The sequence below is a fragment of the Tenebrio molitor genome, chromosome 4, assembly GCF_963966145.1.
Source record: "Tenebrio molitor chromosome 4, icTenMoli1.1, whole genome shotgun sequence".
In the NCBI taxonomy this organism is placed as follows: domain Eukaryota; kingdom Metazoa; phylum Arthropoda; class Insecta; order Coleoptera; family Tenebrionidae; genus Tenebrio; species Tenebrio molitor.
The window spans coordinates 22,958,913-22,984,124 of record NC_091049.1 but is presented as its reverse complement, the minus strand read 5'-3'; the positions used below and the strand labels follow the sequence as shown (position 1 = coordinate 22,984,124).

At 36.4% G+C, this 25,212-nt stretch overlaps 1 long non-coding RNA gene across 1 annotated transcript; it reads left to right on the top strand.

Moving 5' to 3' along the window:
* The first annotated feature begins 16,469 nt into the window (after nt 1-16,469).
* LOC138129007 (uncharacterized) lies at nt 16,470-18,210 on the top strand. Its single transcript, XR_011159004.1, has 3 exons — nt 16,470-16,646; nt 16,709-17,029; nt 17,086-18,210. It is a non-coding gene; the product is annotated as an uncharacterized lncRNA (long non-coding RNA).
* Nucleotides 18,211-25,212: the final 7,002 nt, after the last annotated feature.

Below are 25,212 nucleotides of genomic sequence, written 5' to 3'. Positions count from 1 at the left end.
AAATATTTGTATAGTAGTTTAGTTAGTTTTAATTATGATGAACAAGTTATTTTTTAAAATTCGTTCCTTTAAATGCTTAGATTAATTAAAATGGATTTGAAATTCAGATTTAAATTTCTTTAGTTTTATTAGGTACAGTCGTTGACCAAAATAAAATAGGACAAAGTGTTACCTTAGACAGTTTCACAATTCAAAGATTTGTGTAGTGTAACTGAGACGTATGTGTCTCAGATTACAACTTGATTTGACTTGACAATTGATTTACAAAAAGTTACGTTGAGTTTTTTCACTTGTCATCTCGTCACTGTCACTATGTTCAATTGAATGATTGTGAGTTTTTGAAATATTGTCGAATGATGACACTTATCAGAATTGTTTTTTTATTTTTGACACTTTTGATTCCTAAGAGATGGATTTCGCAAAAATATCGAATTACACAATCGAAATTTACTTTGTCCTATTTTATTTTGGTCAACGACTGTACATTAAAGTTTTCATTTTTTATATAGTTATAAAACGTTAATACATCTATCACTTACCTTATTGTTACTGCCAACATTTCCGTTGGAGGTACACAGGATCTCATTCTAGTATCCTGACGCTTAATAGCATTTTCCAAACGTTCTATCAGAAAATCGAATGTTTGTGTACTCATGCGAAAATAATTAAAAAATTTGGATTCATCGCCTTTAAGTTTTCCAAATAGTGTGTAAAAACTGCCTTCTAAACACCTTACTTTCAAAATAGGATGTACCCAGTACTGCCTTTTGCTTGCTTTTCGATTTCTGTACTTTCGTCTAAGATACAACAGGCCTAGGAGATGACGTCGATTGCAAAGAGCGGAACACATCTTTTCTCTATGACAATTTAATACAAACTAACCACCCACACCTCACACCCTCTCAATAGCCCGGCTCCGGTTTTGCCGGTGTGTGTGAAAAGCGACATCAGTTGAAGCCGGCGCCGGCTCCGGCTCCGGTTTTGCCGGTGTGTGTGAAAACGGCCTTATCGTACTGCCGTTTGGACTTTTCTGGTATTAAATTGGACACTGCACAATCTGCAATATTTTTTAACTCCGGGGAAGTAGACGGAACAAAAACGTTGTAATTTTCTTGCGACATTTTTCCAGTTTTTCTCAAAATGAATTGTTTTATTTATGTCGTTTCCATAGCGACATGGCGACATGTAGGCCGACTTTATTTTTATTGACAGTGAAGGAAATTTTACTTGTTCATTTTATAATTACAAATTTTCGGGTTGCACACAAAATGTTGTGTACACCTTGGCTACGAAATCCTTTGACAAACTCGAGATTGTCTTGTTTCGGCCGCAAAGCGGCAATGTAAATTAATAACGCAAAACAAAATGGAAAAAATGTCAAGTATGCTTTGAATTTACGAATGAAAGCCTACTAAAGATAACAAATGAATTCAGTCGTCAATTTTCGTTGATTAGAAGCGTGATTAGAAGTAAAATGAGGCATCTTAGTGAAGTGCTGTCGCCCTTATTCAGCACGGTCACTCTATTCGACATGTTAGCAGGGACCTTCGAGTCACAGCACGAGACCTCCTAAACGACCTAAGACGAGCACATGGAATAGAAATTTCTGATCAAACTGTTAGAAACAGATTAAAAGAAGAGAATTTGAAACTAAGAAGACCTATCCACGCACCACGCAGCATCACAAAGCAGCGCGAATGAGGTTTGCTCTGGATCACAGAGATTGGCAACTTCGTCACTGGACGCCTGTACTGTTTACAGAGGAGTCCAGATTTCGTTTAACTCGTTACGACGGTCGAGTACGTGTATATAGACGTCCTGGTGAACGCTACACAGCGGCCACTATACAGGAAGTGGATAGATTTGGTCGTGGATCTGTGATGGTTTGGGCTGGAATCAGTAGAGACAACAGAACTGATCTTGTTGTGGTTCCTGGTAGACTAAATTACATCGAAAATATCTTGGAGGACCATATGGTGCCTGCTGCATATGGCGTTGGTCAAAATTGCATCCTAATGCAGGACAATGCAAAGCCACATACCGCCGGCATCACCAGAAACTTTTTACAAGAACGTCGAATTCAGGTCATGGAATGGCCGGCGTTCCGATTCAGTTGTTACGTCTGGCTAACATTTTTTAAGAAACCTTTAAAAACGGGGTAATTGTCCATATTTTTAAGCATAAAAATCTGGCTCACATTTTTAAAAAGACCATAACAAATAGGGTAGTTTCCATAAAAAATTGGTCATTTTCCCAATTATTTTGTGTTTTTCAAAAGACTTTAACGGGCTGTTTTTCAAACTCAACAAACTTCAACGACTAAAACTTGAAAATCGACTAATTTTTCTAAAAAACTGATGTTCTTAGGAAAATCAGAGTTAGAAAAAAAGGGTTAAAAATTAGGATAAAAAGCCAAATTCAACGCGTTTTTTGATGTTTTAGTTATTCAAAAAAATGAATGGAAAATAGGAAAATAACTAAGAAAACTAGGCAAAAAAAATATGAGTTAAAAAGTTACACATATTAGACTACTGTGTATCAGCTGAACTTCATATTTCCTCATGCAATTTGACTCTGTGCAGTCTATCCGCAAAGCACAAAATTGTTTTAAAAATGCGGACATTAAAAATTGTTAGGTTTAAGTACATTTCGTCCAAGTTTTAACACAAACAATTACTAAATTGGAAAAAACTGGATCTCCTTTGACAGAGTCTGCATCAATGGTGGACAATGTGCTGAATACCTTCAAAATCGCACCTGGCGAAATTGCACGAAAGGCATTTTTTAAACTTCAGTCAGTTTTACAAAAAATCCATACTTTTCAATTTTACAAATTGTAGCGAAGAGTTCAAGTGGCGACAATGGCGCACTTCTCAGAAACATTACTCGAGAAAGAGGGGTAATGCTGAAATATGGGCCGGTAACGTCATGCGACGATGAACGTCCTTTTTCGGCATATAAAATGGTACTTTCCGACAGACGACACAGCTTTAAACCCGAAGATTTATAAAAAATTAAGCTAGTTTATTGCAACAGTAAATATGACAATGAAACAAACGATTTTAAGTAACTTCCATCTGTAAAGTGCAAACTATTTTCCTTGAGTAGCAGGCCCTAGCGGCTTAGACTCAAAATCTAACACCTCACTTTGGAAAATTAAGCCCTTATCAACTATTACTCGTCCTATTCAAAGTAAGCGAAAAAGAAATGGTGTCACGAAGACTTCTTCAATTATGGTGGCAAAGGAGAGTTTGTTTGTGATTTATGTATGAAGGCCCCATCTTATTCCATTATGTTCGTCATCTTACCCGCACTATGGGGTAAGATGACTAAAATACAATTTGTTCGATACCTCCCTAGAAAGTGGGTCTGTATCCATGGTTACCAGTGGGTGAAGGTTTCACTTTCGCTCACGCAATTGTTGTTGTTTCGTTGCTATCATAATTTGTTAATTTGTGTATAAAGAATAAATGTCTATTTATCATTGTTCAAAATGTAGGTGAATTTGTTGTTACCTAAGCAACTGCTGAAAACTTGGCCGCAGAAACCAAAAGAAAATTAACCGAGTGGTCAATTTATAATAAAGTGGTGGCATTAGTTACTGACAATGCTGCCAATATGAGCGCAACCGCCAGATTAGGTGGGTCCAAGACACACACGTTAAAGTTAAGGCAATTGTTGAGTTTTTCAAAAGAAGCCCACAAGCTGCGGCCAAATTAAGAGCCGTGGAAACTCAGCTTGGATGTCAACAACTCAACGTCAAGCAGGACATGCCCGTAAGATGGAACTCAACGAAATACATGTTCGAAAGGATCCTGCAGATTAAAGAACCGTTGATCTCTACCTTGGCGTTGGTCAGTTATGAAAAAAATACTTTGACGTCAGACTGGCAAATTATAGCCTATTCTTTAAAGGCGCTCAAAGTCTTCCAAGAAGTAACAGTTGACGTAAGCGCCGAAAAAAATGTGACAATTTCAAAGATTATTTATTTGAGTAGGGCGCTTCTACGTCACTGTACAGTAATGCAGGAGGACCCAGAACTTCCAGTGGAGGTTCAAAATATGGTGCGTAAGATGCAAGAACAACTAATTAGAAGATTTTCTAATATAGAAGATAATCTCATCATTGCGGAACTCGCTTTGTTGGATCCAAGGTTTAAAAAATATGGATTCGCAGACCCAGCAGCGTTTGAAAAGACAAAGGCAGCTATGTATAACCAAAGCAGCGAGCCACATTGTCTTAAATGTGCAGTCTGACAATGACGAAACATCTTCTGGCAACAATGACCACAACGACGGCAGCGACAACGACGCCCAAAAGGACGAATTTTCAATTTGGGCTGATTACGACAATAAAACCTCGTCTGTATTTCTGAACGATAACGCCACTGCTGTCGGAATTGTGGAAGTTAATCGGTATATACAAGAACCGATTATTAAGCGTACGCGGTTATGAAACAGATATCAAGTAACATGAAACAGAGAGGTGAATTTGATGTGTATGGTGAATATGTGGCGAATACTTTGCGGAACCTCAAAACAGTTCTAACATACACGAAATTTGATATAAATAATGTTTTGTACCGCGCGGAGATTGCCGATGCATCTGGAGACAGTCCATAAATGCTTGAAGCATCGTCTTTCGATCCATATGTATAAGGCACATCGTGATGAATACAAGAAAGATATGGATCGGAAATGGGAAGAGGGTGCCGCGGAACGAAAGAAATCGTATGAAGAAATGAAGAAATCAAAAATTTTCACCCCCCAAGTATATTACACTGCCGAGGATGAAAATTGGGATAATTGCGATTATGAACATACATGAATAAATGAACCACACCTGAGCGTGTTTAAATCGAACTTTAAAAAACGCTCTTTTCCATGACAACATCACACGTTTTCTATGGAAACATCACCAAAACCCGAGAGGACCGGAGAAACGTGAAGTCTAAATGTTCTCATTTAACATTAAAAAAATATATATCGTAAAGTATTCGTGGATAACTGGTCTTTAAAACACTCCGGCTGCACCGTCGTGCTCGAAAAATCACGCGTGTTTTAAAGACCTTAATATCCACTTATACTTTAATATACTATTTCCACTTATAATTTACATGAGAGTTTTTTTTATCGAAGTTAACTCGACATTTCAATAAATAGTATATTATTCAATGATCGGATAATGATGGCTATTATTCATGAGGATGATTTTGTGTCACGAGTCGTAGGCGAGTGGCGTAATTCATGCGAGCGAGTAATAGCCATTATCCGGGAATAAAATACTATACTTTTTCAACGACTATGAAGAGAAATTGATAATCATTATTACACAAACAAACAAACAAACTGTAGATATAATGGAACTGCCTCGGGTTAGTTTGACTAAGGTGCCTTTGATGATGGGTTTTTCTCGCAAATGTTGCCTTATTTCCAAAAACGTGAAGGAATAATTTAACCACCCACTTATCTTTATCTGTCATAGAAGCCTGCGAAAATAACATTGAGTTTCTATTTTTGCCACCCAATAGTACACATTTGACGTGGCGTGTTTTCGTGCAGTAAAATCCAAATTGAGAAAGTTTTAAAATCATGGAAGAGGTGCAACAACGGTCCAGTGCGTAAAGCTATATTCCCTTCGTTATTGAAAACAACTGGAAAATATTGAGGCTTCAAGTTCAGAAAACATTCAATCTGGCGTTAGAGCTACGTACTTAATCCAGATCACGTGTTAAAGAAAATTCTGGATTTCCTTCCCACCGAGACTGTAACCAGTGTTCAGATGATAGAAACAATGTCGGAATTCTTTAGCAAGATTTAGATACGGTGCTAACACAAAATCAAAACCGAGAGGACGAAAAAAAATCAAACCAATATTATTTTCCAACTCAAATAATGTGTTTCTTTTCTTGATAGAGTTGCCGACCGCAAAATTTCGAGATCCGCTCCAACAAGATGGAATGTTAAAAGTCGTACCGTCAATGTTGTTCCTGAGTATAGGGAAGAAGTAATTGAGTGCATGGAGGAAATTGAGTGAAGCCCTGGTATAAATCCGACGTCAAAGAACCAGACAGGTGGTGTTGAATTTGTACATAGTTGATCTTTTTTCCTTTTCTTTCTTTACTTTTTTTCTTTTGTTGTTTCCGTACATTTTAGTGAGTTTAGTTCTTTATCTATTAGATCTTAGCATTTTAGTTTCATTGAAAGTGGTTGCACTCTACTATCGTGTGTCATTGGCGTGTTTTTTGATTCACGATTCGTCTGTTCGAAAACGACAATAAAACCCTCCCTCTCGGGGAGGCCCAAAGAACAGTTCGTCTCAAAGAATTCGTCGCTCGTCGGTAACTACCAAACAAGTAACATCTCGAACACGAAGTGAGTTCCACCGCGTACAGAGACACGAACAAAATTCAGACGTCCAGCCCCAACGGTAAGTCGTTTTTGAATTTATTGGAAGATTGCTTCAGGAGAAGTCAGTTTTGGCTTACACTGTTTCACCACATTATACCTCACGCAGATACTCTCTTTAGCGAACTCCAAAAACGCATAATACATAGATTTAGTAAAAATAAAGTGTTTGGAAAAATTTAACGAAAATGTTACTGTTATTAGAAACCAGAAAATGCATGATATTAGGTATAACAGAAGCCAAGGCGTTTGAAGTTATCGAGCCAAGTAGAAGAAGAATAGATGAAGAAAATTGGAAAGTATCCTCAACTGAAGTGTCCGATGTAATAATTAAGGTCGCAGACGACCGTTTTCAATATATTGAACAGCTAAATGTGGCAAATTTATTCATTTGCGAAAAATTTGAACGGTACGATTTGACTTTTTTGTTTGTTTGGTTTTTGTTTTTATTGTTGAAATTGTTAATTTTTTGTGAGTTTTGCGAAAAGAACATGTCGTATGTACAAAAATTAAATCATAATGTTGAAAATACTGATGTTATATCATTTTACCCAGTTGTGGAATGGCAAATATGTAATAAGGAAAACCGGGGGCGCGGCAAAAATTTCACTAGTGAAGAAGTTTTGCTTCTGGCCGAACTGCTTGGAAAAATCAGTGATCAGTGACCGAAAATAAGCAATCTGGGGCAATAACCCATAAACAAAGAGAAGCTGCTTGGCAGAAATTAACGGAAAAATTTAATGCAGTAGTCACAAGTGGTGACCGTCGCACTAAAAAATGCTGATGGAAACAAAACAAAAAAAATCAACAAAAAATTACAGAGGAAATAAACAAACCTATGCTCTACAACCACTTGAAATTTTCCAAAATAAATGCTTGAAAATGTGGATATTTTTATTTTTGCGTGTCGACGATTTGATTGTGCGAGTACAAAAGTACAAAGACGTCTTCTAGATAAGCTTGCACCCATTAGAGCTTTATTCGAGAGGTTTGTCCGAGTAGAGCATTGCATCGAACATTATACTCCGGCTGAATATATGACGATTGATGAAAAACTGGAGGCATTTCGAGGGCGATGTGGTTTCCGACAGGCCAAGTGACCGTATTTCCAAAGCTTGCTATTTTTAAAAGACCAATTCATCCCCCGGAGATCCACTTCTAATTTGGCAAGCACTTCGTCTTGTGCAAATCCGAGTCCGTTAGGCACAGACAGTTCTGAAGATGTGGACGATTGACCTGATAGCGAAGTGGCACCTATCCCTGGTTCCTCTCAGGGAGTCCCAATCGCCAGTTGATTCTGACTGGTCCACGCCGCAATCGTCAACTTCGAATCAACCTACTGTTTCATTTGCCGGCAGAAAAAGGAAAAAGCCAAATGGTTTTTAAATGTAGAGACGAAGAAGTTGCGCCTCCTACATAACAAGAAGAAAGCACCTATCGAGAAGCCCTTGGATGAAGATAGGTGTTACTCGACAAAGATTAATGCGAATCATTTATTTCCGCAAATCTGACTTGTTTTGCTCATGGACTGCATCGAATTTGTGAATTTATTCGTGATAGTTTTCCCGACATAAATTCTTTGACAAGTTTGCTTAAATTTTTTTTTGTTAACATCAATATCGTTATACCCCCTGTCCGTTCTCAAATTCGAACATAGGCAATTAACATTGAATTGAACGTTTTTGCTGATTCCTGCTCGCCAATTGAACTTACAGGTAAGGTAATGGTATCAATAGAAAGATAAAATGATTGCGCTTGAAATGATACCCGTAATAAGATTAAAGGTGCTATTTTTATTTTAATATGCTAATTTAAAACTTGGCGATTTTTAAATATGACATGCCATGATTTTCAAATTTGACAGCATTTGTCAAAAAATTTGAAATTTGTTGGTTTAAGTCAAGCGAAAAATGAATTGTTACTCCAATGAAGAACGAATTTTTATGGTAAAAACCTTTTACAGTGGCGTTAAATACTATTTTGTATATTTAACACGAATAAACAATTATTATTATTATTATTATTATTATTGTTAGTTTGCGGAGAGTTAGAGATTTGTTTGCCGTAAAGTTTCATACCAGACCTATACCTTCTGTTAGTACTATTCATCACAAATTTGGACCCAACATCCAGTTTAAGGCAAATTTCCCTTGAAGTAGGTTTATGCAAATCACGGATACAGACTATCCTCAGAAAATATAAATATCATCCCTACAAGGCACAGTGCCATCAAGAGATATTTGCTGTTGACGAAGAAAGTAGGAGTGCCTTCTGTTATGAAATGCAGGAGCGTGCTAACAATGATCGTCGCTTTCTGTCGGCAATTTGCTTTACAGACGAATGCACTTTTACGTTAAATAACGAACCAAATGTTCAAAACACGCGATATTGGGCTCAGGAAAACCCTAGAGTTAATATTTCTACTCGAACTCAGCATCCTCAAAAAATTACTATCTGGCTGGGATTTTTAATAACAATATTATTGGTCCATTTGAAATAGAGGGAAATTTAAATTCAGCAACTTATTTAGATTTATTAGTAACTAAGGTAGGACCTGCATTGGAAGAAGTTGCAAGAGAAAATCAGGAAATCTGGTTCCAACAAGATGGCTGTCCCGCGCATTTCGGCCTAGGAGTTAAAATTTTTTAAATGATTCATTTCCAAATTGTTGGATTGGTGGAGGTAGTGCTATAAATTGGCCAGCAAGATCTCCTGATTTAGCACCTTGCGACTTTTTCTTGTGGGGCCACCTTAAAAGCAAAATTTACAAAAGACGCCACCCAGATATTAATTCTTTGAGAGAAGCAATAACTGCCGAGTGCGCGTTAATTACTGAAAGGCAGTTGGCTAATGTAAGAAATGCTTTTTATAACAGATTGGGGTATTGCTTATTTCAAAACGGGGGGTTATTTGAATATTTATTGTAATTTTACCTTTTTCTTTAGTTTCTTTGCTTTTTTTTATTAAGAATTTTATAATAAAAACTGCTTTTAAAATGTTAATTACTTTATTATTATTAATTCTTTAATGTGTGATGTATAAAAATAATAGCATAATGCCTATAAACTGAATGCACAATGTTAATTGCCTATGTTCGACTTTGAGAATGGACACCCGGTATAGGGAAATGTCTCGGAATACTCCATTGTCTCCACAACCACTAGTTACACGGTGGGGCACGTGGCTAGAAGCTGCATCAATACGTTTGAAATTAGTGGAGGCGCCAACAGAAGCTAATACCAATACCAAAATCAGGCAAGAAAGCCGAGCCAGGCAATTTCAGACCAATCAGCTTACTAAACACCCTCGGGAAACTGATAGAAAAAATCATACAAATCAGATTCAACAAACTCGACAAACATTGAAACTAAGGGCCATATCTCACTGGGACGCTATGGAAGCGTCGCCATGGTTTCTCTTGGCATCTGCGGTCTTCCAACGGAGCTGCCAAGGAAGTCACCAGATAAAACGCCAAGAAAATGCCCCAAACAGTACAGTGTCAAAATGAACGTGGAAGAGAAAACACTTTTATATGTTCGCCGTAAAAAAAAACTAAACAAAGAGAAGAAAAGGAAACCGTGGGTGCATTCTTTCATCATCAAAGCGAGAATCTGCACTTCAATCATAAATCTCTAATTGTATAAATTTTCATGTTTGTGAAAATCACTTTCAGAAATCAGATTATACTAATCATTTACAAGAGCGCCTTAAGTATCAAACGGTTCCCAAACCGGCGAACACCTCACAATTAATTTTGCCCAATGATGAAGCTTTGTTAAGACCCTCATGTTCACATACAGACAACAGTACATCCTCACATCATGCACCATCAAGTAACACTACACCATTAGTATATTATCAAGTGACACCACAGACATTAACAGTACACAGCAGTGTTCATCCAATACAGGCGACGGTTTGCTTCTAACTTCTACAGATCATGATTATTGTAAAATAGATTCACAGAGTGTTTCCAAGTCATCTAGAACAATTGATCATTCTGATAAATATTCTTTTCTCTTGGAGAATAGAAGGGGGATTTAAAATAAAGTAGGTATAAGCAAAAATGATTTAACACCACAGAAGTCTGACATGTATCAAATACATCTCAATGTTCGATCAAAGTTAAGTAAATTGAGAAATTTACTTAAAAAGGAGCGAGCACATCTCACTTCACTCAAAAATGTGTACAACGATGGTCGATTCGAATTTATTGTGCAGAACCTTAACTAAAGAGTTTATTAACTCTCAATTAAGAAATATTCACAGGAAGCCTAGTGGCCGAAGGTGGACAATTCAAGATAAGGCTTTTGCCCTATCAATGTATAAGAAAAGTCCTTGTTTGTATAGATATCTTCAGGCCTTTTTTCAACTGCCCTCTACAAGAACATTAAAACATCTTTTATCGAAAATACCCTTCGAATGCGGATTGAACAAGCCTGTTATAGAAAACTTAAAATTACATGTGGAGAGCATGGATGAGCTTGATCTGTGTTGTACCTTAATTTTCGATGAAGTGTCTCTTTATAAAGGTGTAGCCGTCGTAAGAGATAGCCGTGCTGACGTAGAATTGGCAACATCGCTTGAGGACCGTCGAAGTCAGCAATATACGAGTACATGGCGTGATATAGTGGAGTGTGTGTTAGTTTTCATTTTCTTGTTCATAACTGCCGTTTTTTGGTAAATATTCATGTATAAAAGGGTTTGATGTGTGTGGGAAGAGTTGTTCAACCGTGTTATGTAAAGTTTAAGACATTTTTGTTTTCATTTATCGGTGTAATTTGTGTTTTTTGTGGGGAGTCTCCTGTATAACCTCAAAAACATGCCTAGCCGTTGTTGTGTGCCTGGTTGTAACAGCAACTATGATTCAGCATTGAAGACAACACAGAATAATCGTGGTATGAGTATATTTAAATTTCCTAAAAATGAAGAACGTAAACAAGCATGGTTGAAAGCTATTCCGCGGGATGATTTTACACCCTCATCTTCAAGTGTGGTCTGTCAATTACACTTTCATTCTACTGATATTGTTAGGTATGATAAACACTTGCACCCTGATGGAAGCACTAAAGAACTTCTTTTAAACAGACCACGCTTAAAAGATAATGCCATCCCCAGTATCTTTCCCAATTTACCCTCGTATTTAACCAAATCAAAACCGAAAGAAAGAAATGACCCTCAGTCTAGACGAAATGCCATTTGTCAAAGACAAATTGACAATGTGACCAATTTTTTAAATTCAGACATTATTATCGATTTTAATGATTTAAAAAACAAAATTTCAACTGAGGTTAATATGTCTGGGTGGGAATTTAAAATAAGTGATAATGGTATTTATTTTTTTACATTAAATTTTAGTAATAATTATTTAACAATTGACACATCGATATATGTAAGTCAAATTTTGCAAGTAAAAATATGCATCAAAAAAGAAGAACTAACTCCAAATGAATTAAAGTGGATTTTGCCTTTCGATCTTAAACTTTCTAGGTTGTCAGTTAGTAAATTTATTAGCACGATACAGAAATTCAACTGATAATAATTATTCAGAACCAACAGTAAATATATTAAATCGGGGCTTAGATTTATTAACAAATGCCCAAGAAAAGGGAAGAGAACAAAATTTTGATAAAATCAGACAATTAGAAATAATTATAGATCAGTTGCGACAAATTGTAAATGATAAACCGAAATATTCATCTTGTACTGTTATAATGGCTTTTATTTTATATTCCCAATCAGCTTCATTCTACGAATTAATTCGCAATTTTTTAATTTTACCCCATAAACGATATTTGCAGTCAATATCGTCTTCTCTTCAAGTTTCACCTAATTCTGACTTAACAAATAAAAATTATCTTGTAAATGTCTCTAAACCTTTAACTTCATTAGAGCGGGTTGTAGTACTGTTAGTAGACGAAATTTATATAACGGCTCGATTAGACTATAGATCAAAAAGTCTAATTGGTTCTGCTGTAAATTCACCATCTTATGAAGTGGCCAAAACAGTTTTAACTTACATGATTAGCTCTGCATTTGGAAATTTAAAAGAAGTTGTTAAATTCGTTCCCGTGAACAAAATAAAAGGAACAGAGGTTACTGAAATAACAAAACAAATAATAAACTTTGTTCAGGACTGTGGTTTTGAAGTGCTTTGTGTTATAACCGATAACCATTCCATAAATCGAGCTATGTTTAAAAGACTTTCAAAATCATTTAAAATTGAAAATCCGAAAAGCCCAGAAAAAACAATTTTTCTTACTTATGACTTTGTTCACATCTTTAAAAACATTTAGAAAAATTGGCTAAATTTAAAAAATCTAGATCACACCTTTGTATTCTGTGATTGGGAAGATCTGGAGACAATTCGGTATGCAAAATTTCAAAATCTTCGAGACATTTATCATGCAGAACAAAATTCACTTGCTAAACAAGCCTTTAAACTTTGTTATAAGTCACTGTATCCATCTGTTTTGGATAGACAGAAGGTTATTTTGGCAGATAATATTTTTCACAGTTCCACAGTATCTTGCTTGGAATCAAAGTCAATTAATGACACAGCACAATTTTGTGAAATTATTAGAAAATGGTGGGATATTGTAAATAATACTTCCAATATTAAAGGCAAAATTAAGAAAAATGAATGGTGTATCCCTTTTGAAAAGGAACATATAGATGACGATGTCAAATTGCAGTTTTTAAACAAATTTGTTTTGTGGATAGACCAGTGGAATAGCTTAAAAGATTTTAATGGCAAATTATCAAATGAGACTTATCACGCTTTACGACAAAGCACATTAGTTTTAATATCTTTAATTGAATACAGCTTTCAAACTTACGATACTTTAAAGTACATACTAGCTGGAAAATTTAGTACCGATAATTTAGAAAAACGCTTCGGATTATATCGATCTCTGTCTGGATGTAACTATAACGTTTCATATGATGACATACTGGGAGCTGACAAGAAAATTAGAGTTAAAAAGGTATTTAAAAAAATTGATGGATCCTTCTCATTTACAGAACTGAAGGAAAATTTTGGAGCAATAATTGACGATGAAAAAATTAATTATTATGATAATGATAATTTCCCACATATTAAAAATTTTATTTTCATATTAGAGACAAATTATCTGCAGGATTGTGATATAGATTTCTCTGCAAAAATATATATGTCTGGGTATGCCGCACATTCTATATCAAAAAAATTAAGTTGTCGTGAATGTATTTCTGTAATTAGAGCAGAAAAAGGAAAACAGTTAGGTGATGTTTATTTTGATAATCTACAAAGGAACGGTTTATCGGTTGCAACTGATTCTGTAATGTTTATTTTCGTACATATGTGTTCGATTTTGGAGTATATTTTAAATGATGAAACTTGCTTACCAAAATTTTTAAATTGCTCTGAACAAAAAATTCTCTTATGTAAGTTAACTGTACTCAGCATTCAGTCAGATTACTATTTTCAAGATTTTCTAGAAACTTGTAATTGTGGAAATAACTATAAAAATATTTTAAATTCTCTGTGTTCCATATTTGCTAATATATGCTTAAATAATTATGTAAAAAACAAAAACAATCAATTGGCCGCACAGAAAAAAAAGAATGACGGCAGTGGGACAATGAAAAGTTCAAAAACAAGAAAACTAAATACTCGTACATTCCAATAAATTAATAATAAAATTTTAATCTAACATTTTTATATTACCTGTTATGTATATATTTTTGTTTTGAAGAATTCATTTTGTTTTTATTTATTTTTTGATTTATTAAAGAATTTTATTTTATTTTTATATTCTCTGTTATGTACATTAATATTTTTGTTTCAAAGAATTCATTTTATTTTTTGATTTATTAAAGAATTTTATTTTATTTTATTTTTATATTACCTGTTATGTATATATTTTTATTTTGAAGAATTTATTTTATTTTTTGTTTATTTTTTTATTTTTTGAAGGATTTTATTTTACTTTTATATTACCTTTTATCTATATATTTATGTTATGAAGAATCCATTTTCCGTTCTCCTTTCTCCTGGCAGGAGATGGCCCTACACCTCCACGTGGTTCTTGCTGGACAATAAATTATTTTCATACAACATATATCTACCTGGATATATTTCCTTGCTAAATCGTTTCGTATAGCAAGTAAATGTAATTGCGGTTTTTGTATTAAAAATATAGTTTATTGACAAAGTGGGGTTTTTCCCAAATTCCCTTATTGTATTTGAATTTTTTGAGTTAAATAAATTGTTAATTTTAGTGATATGCAATAATTACAGCCTCACACGTTTTCGACATTTATGTAAGTACGTCTGCGAAGTGCCAAGTGCCGGTCCGCTAGAGGCGAGCGTTGCGGCGTTGCCTTTTTCTCAGCACGGCTATCTCTTACGACGGCTACGATAAAGGCTTTCATTATGAAAGCTCTAAACAAAGAATATCTGGATTCGAAGACCTTGGGTCATTAGGACGCACAGATCGTTATGCAAACCATGCTCTTGTTTTTATAGTACGAGGTATCAGAAAAAAATATAATCAAACTGTTGCCTACTATTTTACAAGAGATACTGTAAAGACACATCACTTGAAACAAATTATTGTTTACATCATCAAACAATTACAAGAAGTAGGGCTTAACGTAGTAGCTACTGTTTGCGACCAAGGTTCCACAAATAGAACTGCTATTAAGGAATTATGTGGGGAAAACATTGATAGACCTAGCCCATTCTACTTTGTTGTTGATGGTAAAAGAATATGTACAATTTTTGATGTGCCACATTTCCTTAAGAATACTCGCAATGCACTGATTGATTGTGGTATTGAGTTTTCTAAGCAGAAGGTTGCAAAATTTGAACATATTCAAGCATCATTTAATTTAGATCAACAGACACGCACTTATAGGCTTATACCTAAATTAAAGAACGAATATTTTAATTTTAAAGATAGTTGTGTCAAAATAAAGGTTAAAGTGGCTGCTTAGCAGTTAAGCCATACTGTTGCAGCAGCTATAGAACATTTGCTGACAAAGGTAAACTACCTATAGAACCCATGCATACTGCAGAATTTGTGTCATTTATTGACAGCTTGTTCGATTCATTAAATGGAAGTCAGTTGCGTCCTTCTGAAGGTAAAAACCTTTATCCAAGGACTCACCACATTTGCAGTTTTGGTTAGATAATTTACCTAGAATCAAGGATTGGAAAATAATTGACTCTAAAAGTGGTCAGCTTCGAACAAATTTTATATTTGTGGAAGGTTGGCAAATCACAATTGGGGCAATTATGCATTTGTGGCAAAATTTAAAGGGAATGGGTTTGCAGTATTTCTCATGAAGAAATTTAAATCAGGATCCAGTGGAGAATTTGTTTTGTCAAGTTCAACAGTACGGTGTTTGTAATACCAACCCCACGTGCCATCAGTTTGTTGCAGCTTTAAAGACTGTAATTATCAATAACTTCAGTTCTCCTCTTTCTAGAGGTAGTAACTGCAAGGAAGATAACTGCAAATCTTTGGACGATTTTTGCACATTTCTAACTGAAAACAGTACTTCTGTGGATCTTGATTTACATGAAACAAACTTGGGTGAAGAACATGAACTTATCAGTGAATGTTTCGTTAACGAACAAAATCCGGCAAGTTCATATGTAGCAGGGTATATTTAAAAAAAAAGATATTCCAGACTGATTCGACAACGCTTTGGACAGAACCGAGAAAAAAAAAATGATGCGACATTGCAACTGTTAGTGGAGTTTCCAGCAAAATAGCATCCAATGTGTTATTACGCACTCCCAAGAAAAAAAGACCTCGTACAAAACTCATTTGTGACTTGGATGAAAACTACGAAATGGAGATACGCAATGTCATTTATGATATGGTTAAAAATAGTAAGTATCTATTAAACATTGTTATGCAAATAATTATTGCGAATTTTATCTTTAGAAGAAACATATTACAAAGTTAACTCTGCTACGAGTCCTCAAAGCCAAACATTTATTCCAAGGAGGCGCATCTTCTTTGGGAAAAGTATTGAAGGGCATTGGGTTCCGCTTTAGGAGCTGCCAAGAATCGCTCTATTACGTACACAATTTTTGCAAGAGTACATGAAAAATGTGAATGGTACTGTTCCACATCAGTTTGTGTTCTTAGATGAAAGCTGGATATTTGAAAATGGAACCACAGGGAGATCATGGCAAGATAACAGTGCTAAAAGTATGAGACGCACCAAAGTTGATGGTAAAAGGTAGTAAACTCCTTAGTTTTATAAATATTGAATAAAAAGTTATTAACAACTATTTCTTGTAGGCACATTGTGCTTCATGCTGGCTCCAAAGAGGGATTTATTCCAGGAGCTGCCTTAATCTTTTCGTCAAAAACAAACAATGGTGACTATCATGGAGAAATGAATGAAGAAAATTTCTTAACTTGGTTTGAGGAGCAGCTGCTTAAAAAATTGCAAGAGCCATCAATCATTGTTATGGATAATGGCAGTTATCATTCCACGTTGGCTGAAAAAACGCCAAATGGTAGTTGGCGCAAAAACAACATTAAAAGTTGGCTGCAGGAACGTCACATTCCTTTTACAAGTGAATTGCTGAAAGTAAAGTTGTTAGAAATTGTGACGCGGTATAAATAGATACTTAGTCATGTATTTTATCAATTACTAAATTTAAATATTTTAGGCACAAGCCCGCCAAAAAATACAAAGCAGATGAATTTGCCCTTAAATATTGTCATAAAGTACTGCGTCTTCCTCCATATCATTGTCTTTTTAACCCGATTGAACATATTTGGGGAATAACTAAATCCTATGATAATAGATATATTGGAAGAGATGGAAATGGTACCCAGAATGCTTTGGCTATGTGGGAAGAGGCACTAAACAGGATAACCCCAGCTACTTGGGCTAATACAGTTAGGCATACTGAGACTCTAGTGCGAGAATGGTATGAGCGAGAACTCTTGTTTGACCGAGATGAGGTGGCTCCATTAATAATACAAGTTGATGAAGACTCAGATTTTGAAGAAAGTACTCCAGGAGAAGAGTCGGGATGATTTGGAATATTATGTTGTATAGTCCTACAGAAGCTAATGGAATTCGACTTTAGTTGTAAATTTATGTTTGTTACTTAAAAATAGTTATTTATTTAACGAGTTCGTGTGTGAATTAGGCTTTTTTTGCATGAGTGGGCCAATTTACACAAGAACGAGTTGAATACAACGTTTTTTGTTCGACGACCCCCTTAAAGGCTCAAAATCGCTTAAAATCTTTAAAATTAACTTGACGTTTCGTTTTGACAAGTTGTCACATTTATCAAAATCCGTTCACACAGGAGAAAATTCTTAAATTCTGACAGTGTCGAAAAAAAAATGGAATTTGTGCTACAGCAATAATCCTACTGATAAAGGCTAATGAGGGTTGTTATTTTGGGGTTCGTAATGTTAGCTTCAAGCAGGGATGTTACAGGTGAAGTGCGTCTATCGATATTTTGAAACGACTTTTCAATCACTAGTTATCATTTTGGGTCGTTTATGGTCTCATTACTAAGGGATTATTTACCTATTAAAATATCGATAGACGCACTTTAGTTGTATTTATGACAAAGGATATTACTTGATAATAAGATCTTATTCTTCGGTTGTTATTGTTAAATTTACAACCGAAGTCGAATTCCACAAGACTTTCTGTAGGACTATACTCTGCGGCCTAAAAATTTCGTCCATCCTTTTCCTGTCATTTCACAAAAATTGGATGTAGCTTAACCTTTATTGTCATTATGGTTGACGTTTGCAAATTAAAATTTGTATCCGCCACTGTAATACTACTTTAAAATAAACAGTTAACAATAGATTTGTTTCATTTCATTCTCTAATCTGAAACGTTTTAATTATTATAATTTTTCAACTATTTCACTGGTTTTTTTAACTTTTTATGGTGCACAGTAAATACTTATTAAATTTTTGAAGTTACCGCCAAATTGCATCAATTTGCGTGTAAATTAAGCTTTAGCATGACGTCACGCTCTAGTGATGACGTGCATCGACTGATTCAGTGTTCCGACTTTACACTTCTGTTTACGGAAAAAGCATACAAGTCTTAAGAGAGATTTTTACGATTTTTTGGTTGTGTAAATTTACTTGATGCTTGTTTCCATGTTTACCCATATTAAGTTATCAGGTAAGAATTTACAAACGAATTTTGATTATACCAGACTTAAAGAACTAACAATAAACCTTGAAAATAAAGAATAATACCTATAATGTTGATAACAGTAACATTAGAGGAGGCATTAAGTACACTCTTACTGACTGAAATCGAATTATTTCAATTACCTGCCACTGACAATGACAGTGACATCAGGTAATGGTAAATCTGATTTACACAAGCAAAATGTAAGTGTATGCTTTTTCAGTGAACAGAAGTGTACCTTGTACATTCTCAAACCAAAGTAGACTTTTATGAAGTGACAATCAACGATCGGTCCTATCATGGGAAAAATCCTAGAAAAAACCTCAACAACCGCCTCAAATCTATCCTCGAGATAGACAACACCATCCCCCAACAACAATTCGGTTTCCGACCGCAACGCTCCACAATAAATCCCATCCTTGAACTCCATACCGACTCAACACGATACGCCAACCTTAAAGAATGCACAATCGCCGTCCTCCTTGACATAGAACGGGCCTTCGATAAGGTGTAGCACGATGGTCTAATGCATAAACTAATCTCCCTCCGGTTAAACCCCGGCTTTATTCAATCCATCTACTCCTTTCTGTCAAATCGCACTTGCGAAGTCAAAATAAGCAACACTCTCTCACACCCAGTCAACATCAAGGCCGGCGTCCCACAAGGCTCCGTGCTCTCCCCCATTCTGTATTTGATTTACTGCACAGATTTTCCCTTTGCAGACCAACCAATATCCAAAACAAGTATTGTTGTATCACTCATACTAAATGTAATGTAGCCATACGAAGCCAATTAATGTATTTTGAATTGAACTGAATTGCACTCGAACGATCCAACGAAAGCAAACGTTTCCTATGATTTTAGTGTGTGACTGTGTACTTTCGGAAATAGTGCCGAGTGAGCACGGATGCTCGAAGCTCGGTGCGCAACCGAAAAAAAAAAAACAAGCAACCCCAGAAAATACCGAGGATCAAACCCCTCATCCACCACCCAAAATGGACCAAACGGTTAAGATAAAAACCACCGCAGAGGCCCTCCGAATCCCATCAACCAGGTTGAAGATATAACAAAAATCCGGTGGGTCGAAAACCAATAACCCCACAAATTGCACCCCATCACCCCAAGTTTCCCAAGCCTCATCTATGGCATCATCAAATGAAAATTCGCCCGGCTCATCAACCTTCACCAAAGTCCCCTCAACATAATCAGACCCCGACGCAAAATACACGATCAAGGGAATCGCAGCGAATTACGCCACCCAATTTTTTTTTATGCCCTCTATGGGAATAAAAATCATGGATACCATCATTGTAAACCCCAACAAAACAGCTCTCCTCATCTTGCCCACGGCTCTGAGCGATAACTTCCAAAAATCGCTACAATCCCATAATCGAAAAAATCCCGGACATCAAGCAGCCCCCAAAAAACCAACGTTCTCGGTGGGGATCCGCAACATTCCGCTGGACATCACCCCAGACATCTCCATAGTAAACGCCTGGAAAATCATCTCCAGGAAAACATACCGCCCTACTACTTTTATAAAGGTGCTGACCCTTACTCCTACAGGCACCACCTACACCACCTGCCGCAAAAGATACAGGAATGCATATGTGACTACGGTGATTCAAGTCATTAGTAACTTTTGGTTGTCGGAATAGCTTGAAATTTTAATCTCTTGTTAAGGAAGATACTCTCAACGTATGCGAAAATTCATTAAACAAATATATGCTTTTTAGTGCAAATTATAAAATAGGATGAATAACACAAGAAAAAAAGATGTCTTGGATTGCTCCACTCTGTATCAAAGATGCAAATTCATCAGTTTCTTATAACAGTGCTAATATTACTACACCGTCCTCATACGAGGTTAAAACAGAAACTGCTTAACATAATCCATCCTCAAGATAAAGCACAATTCCATATGAAAAGAATAAAGAACTCATGTAGCTAACCCTTTCGCTGCGGGAGTCGGATATATCCGTTGTTACTTTTTGGTTTTGTTGTACGGGAACCGGACAGTTACGCACACGCTTTTGCGCCATACCTCCGAAAATATATAAATTGTTTTGTTTAATTGTATCTCTCCCGCTAATATCAGCATCGGTAGAAAGAAGTTTTTCGGCATTAAAACGTGTGAAATCCTACAGTAGAAATACAATGTCCCAATCCCGTTTAAATAATTTGTCAGTTTTAGCAATTGAACGAGGGTTGGTTAAAGAATTAATAAAAGACGAAAATTTTTATACAAAAAATCTTGATGATTTTGCAACGACAAAATCGCGTAAAATTGATTTAATATACAAATATGAATAGGTTTTTATTCAGAAAATTATTTAGTTGTTTTATGTTTTCAGAGTTTATTTATTGTTTTTTTTTTTAAACACGTTAACTGTCAACTACACATATGCTGTGTATTGCCCATACAGCGCGCGGAGCCAATTACACAGACGCTGTGATATATGCGCGCACACTTTTATGGCTTTGTTTCAAGGTTAACTGTGTGGAAGGTTCATATTTAAATCAGAGTTGACGCGGTTTTGAATTTTCCCGTTTTTTTCTTTTTAATAATAAAAATATGCGACGAACCAGTGGCCGGTCCTTCTGGCGTCAAAAGAAGAAAAGTTGAAGTAAAAAATCTAAAAGCTTTGTCTGATGAAGAGAAAACCTACCAATTGGTCAACAAAGCGCATGTGAAAAGGCTCTTCACCAATGAAAAGGAACTCCAAAAGTTGCAAGAACAACTATGGATAAGAAACATAACGGGGCGTGAGGTCACCCTGTGAGATTCACCCGTCAGCCTGTGTCATTATGTGAGGCTCGCGCAGAGGCCTGGATTGAAACTCTCTTCGTCAAAAGCCTAGTTTCGAATCTCCTCCAAATGTGCCAAACTGAGAAGACGCGACCAGACCTTGTCCCCTTCAACACACTGGAGGCCGTCCTAAGAAAATATCAATCCTTGTGGTCATCCATCGGATATATTCCAAGCCTCCCAGAACTTTCCAAAAATTATGATGTGCTACTTGTGGAGTGTGTCCTAACCCCAAAACACGCTGTGATTGGTATCCATGCACCACTAATCCACAAGTCTACACCGAAACTAGAAATTAGAAGACTTATCACACCACCTTTCGCATAAGAGAAACAGACCTGCTTCATTGGTCTAACAGTGGCCGACTTGATCTTTCCAACCGATCGTCTTCATTCCCAGGTGCGATCCCTTACGGGAAAATACCTGCTTCCTGTCAGAACGAAGTGAAAAATACATGTCGACTATAATTTGTACGAAGTTCGTGATGAATAGTGCCACAGTCCAGACTCTGGCGGAACACTGGCCCCTTCGTTGCCAAGAAACCGGACAAAATGTACAATATGTCATCCCCTTGGAAGACAACCAATTCCTGATTACGCATCCACCTCGGAACCTATCGGTCACTTGCAATGGACAACAATCCTCCCTCCTTTAGTGGGAATTCCATCATGTTATAATATAGTTCAGAAAATAGTTAAAATCTTTCTCATCAAAACAATTTAATAACAGCGCAGATGTAAAAGGTAGTAGAACGACAGAGCCGATACGCTAACTAGTGGCCAGTTTTGGTAAATTTCGGCCGACGAGCTTCGCAAAGCCTTGGAAAAAAATTATAGAGGTATGGGAGTACGATGTCGTTCAGTACGACCCGACCACAAAGACTGGTGGCCTCTTTTCGGGATACATTAATAATTTCCTTAAAATCAAGCAGGACTGTAGTGGTTGGCCGTCATGGTGTGTCACACAAAATGATCGAAACCGGCATATTCAAAACTATTACGATCGCGAAGGTGTTAAGCTCGAGCCAACGAAAATTGCGAAGAACCCGAGTTTGCGATTCCTGTCAAAGATAATGTTAAATTCATTCTGGAGAAAACTCGGTCAGAAAGTGAACGCATCGCAGACTCAGATCATTAGTCAACCAGCAGATTTATTTAAATTAGTGATGAACCCGGCCATTGTAGTAGATAACGTTACTATTTTAAACGATGAACTGCTAAAAACGGTCAACGTCGTTGTTGCAGCGTACACCACGGCACTGGCGCGTTTAGAATTGTATAAACATTTAGATCATCTAGGTGAGAGAGTACTGTATTACGTTACAGACAGTGTCATTTTTGTTTCCCGCGAATATGATTGGGACCCACCAATCGGTGACTTCCTCGGTGAAATCGATGAAATGGTCGATTACGGACCAGGAAGTCATAAAACAGAATTCGTTAGCGCAGGCCCCAAAAACCATGCCATGGTGTGGTAATGATGGCAAATTTGACATTGTTTGCAAAGTCAAAGGTGTAACATTGCACTACGAAAACTCTGGTAAGGTCAATTTTGAAACAATTAAATCGATCGTGTTAGAAAACCCTCATCGCCATATCGATCTAATCGATAATCGTATTGTGCGAAACCGGCGTTTTATGATGTACAGTTTGACCTCTTTAATCCGAACATGCGCTAATCCGAACCTCCAGTAATCCGAACAACGGGAATTCGAGCCATAATCCGAACAACACCTCTTTAATCCGAACAGATAGTGAAAATCTCAAAAACCACGGACTTTCGGAAGTGAACCGCTGCCGGTGATGTACCTACTAAGAAAAGAAAAATGCCTGGATGACCAAAGAAATTTTTGAGGACTGGTTTTATAAGGATTTTGTTCCGACCAAAATGTGATTCAAGCGGTCAAGTTACATTACAGACCAGGATTGTTGCTTCTGAAGATACAGTTATTTCTGCAGAACTCAAGAAAATCTATCTGAAAGATGTTATGATCGGATTAACAAAAGCATGGGAAAATGAGGCCAGAACTTATTCAAAAGTCTTGGAGTAAATTTCTAGAGTAGTTGATGATAGTTGGAGTGAAGATGATAATTTCCCATTGTCACATGGATGGATAAAATAGAGTGAAACAGAATGAAAATAAAGAGATTTTCATTGTGGGAATGTTGAAATTCGTAGATAATTACGAAAATGGATATTTTCTATCTTTTTTCGATAATCCGAACATTTCGAAAATCCGAATTGCCCAGTGCAATTATTAGTTCGGATTAAAGAGGTTGTACTGTACTGACCAAACACGGTGAAAAAAGGTACAGTTTACAGTATACTAAGCGCCGCTGCCTCGATGAACGTTATGACACAGTCCCCTACGAGATTGTCCAAAACATGCTCCGGCTCCGACAACGGCGCTCCCAATTGGTCCTGCGCCCTGACCGTGAACCCCGTGGTACCACGCGCACCTTGTTAGCAGGACTTCATCGAGGACTCTAAACTCGTACTCGACCTGAGTGGACGAAAGTACAGCTTCAACAACGCCCCAGGAAGCTGGTACTCGTTCCTTACGAATACGACACCCGGTCAAGGTATGGAGAAAGTCGAAGCTATTTTGCAGGAGATGAGGATGCCGACTCTGATGGAACCCCTTGCGGGGGCCACAGTGCGTGATCTTTTTGTTTATTTCCCAGTTGGTAATATGACCGAGGAGGTTCACCGCGATGAACAATTTTTGCAAGAAATCATACCAAGATTGAAAATTTTTATTTCTCTTATTTTTTGCCAGCTCTTTGGGAACAAAGAAAAAGAAAGATTTTTAAGTAAATAAGCAAATTTGTACAGTAGCAAACTGACAGATTTTACTTTATATTTGTACAATACAAAATTCAAAATAAAAAAATTTAACACCTTAAAAGTACTTTTTCTACTTCGGTGTCACAATGAGCATTGTGTGAAAACAGTTTCACAAAGATCAATTTTATAGCATCGTTTCTAGTGATAATTGAATTTGGGATTGGTATTGAAAGTAATTTTCAGTGTTAAATGTGTCATTTGAACCTGAATCCATGTTTTGGACCAAAATAAACTATTAAGAGGGTAGATTATTATTGTAACAAGATCTGGGAGACCATTCAAAATTTAATTTTCAACCCAATTCCATTAAAATAAAAGTCACTGGATAAAAATTGTATATTTAAATTAATGAAGCTGAAGTAGAAAAAATAGCATGTTACACTCGTTGCACAAGACATGATGTCGAACTCGTTCTTTTAGAACACTCCTCACTGCGTTCTTCGTGTTCTAAACCCTCTCGTTCGAGAATAGACTGCCTTGTGCAACTCACATAACAATATAGTATTTCAGTACATTCATAATTGTGTAGTAACATTGTACGACATAATCGTCGTAAGATGTCATATTTGGCAAAACATGGCAGCTCCGAATTTTTTCGGAATGTCGCCGAAAATGTGTGGCCGTTGAAGGTTTTACCAATAGTTATAAATAAAAATTCCCTGGGTATAAAACGTTACCAATTTCCTAGGGTTGTTCATCGAACAACAGTAAGAATTTTTCATATCTTACTCGAAGAAATTACCCAAACATGCAGAAACTTTGTCCAATGGTCACCAAAAGAAACCGCACATGCCTTAATGCCACAAGAATTTCGTGATTTCAACGAAAGTTGTCGCGTTATTATTGATTGTACTGAAATTCCGGTAGAACAACTTGCAGACATCTCCCAGAGAGTTTATTTGTATTCTCATTATAAAAAGGGTTTCGAGTAAAAATATTGGTCGGTTGTACACCCCATGGGCA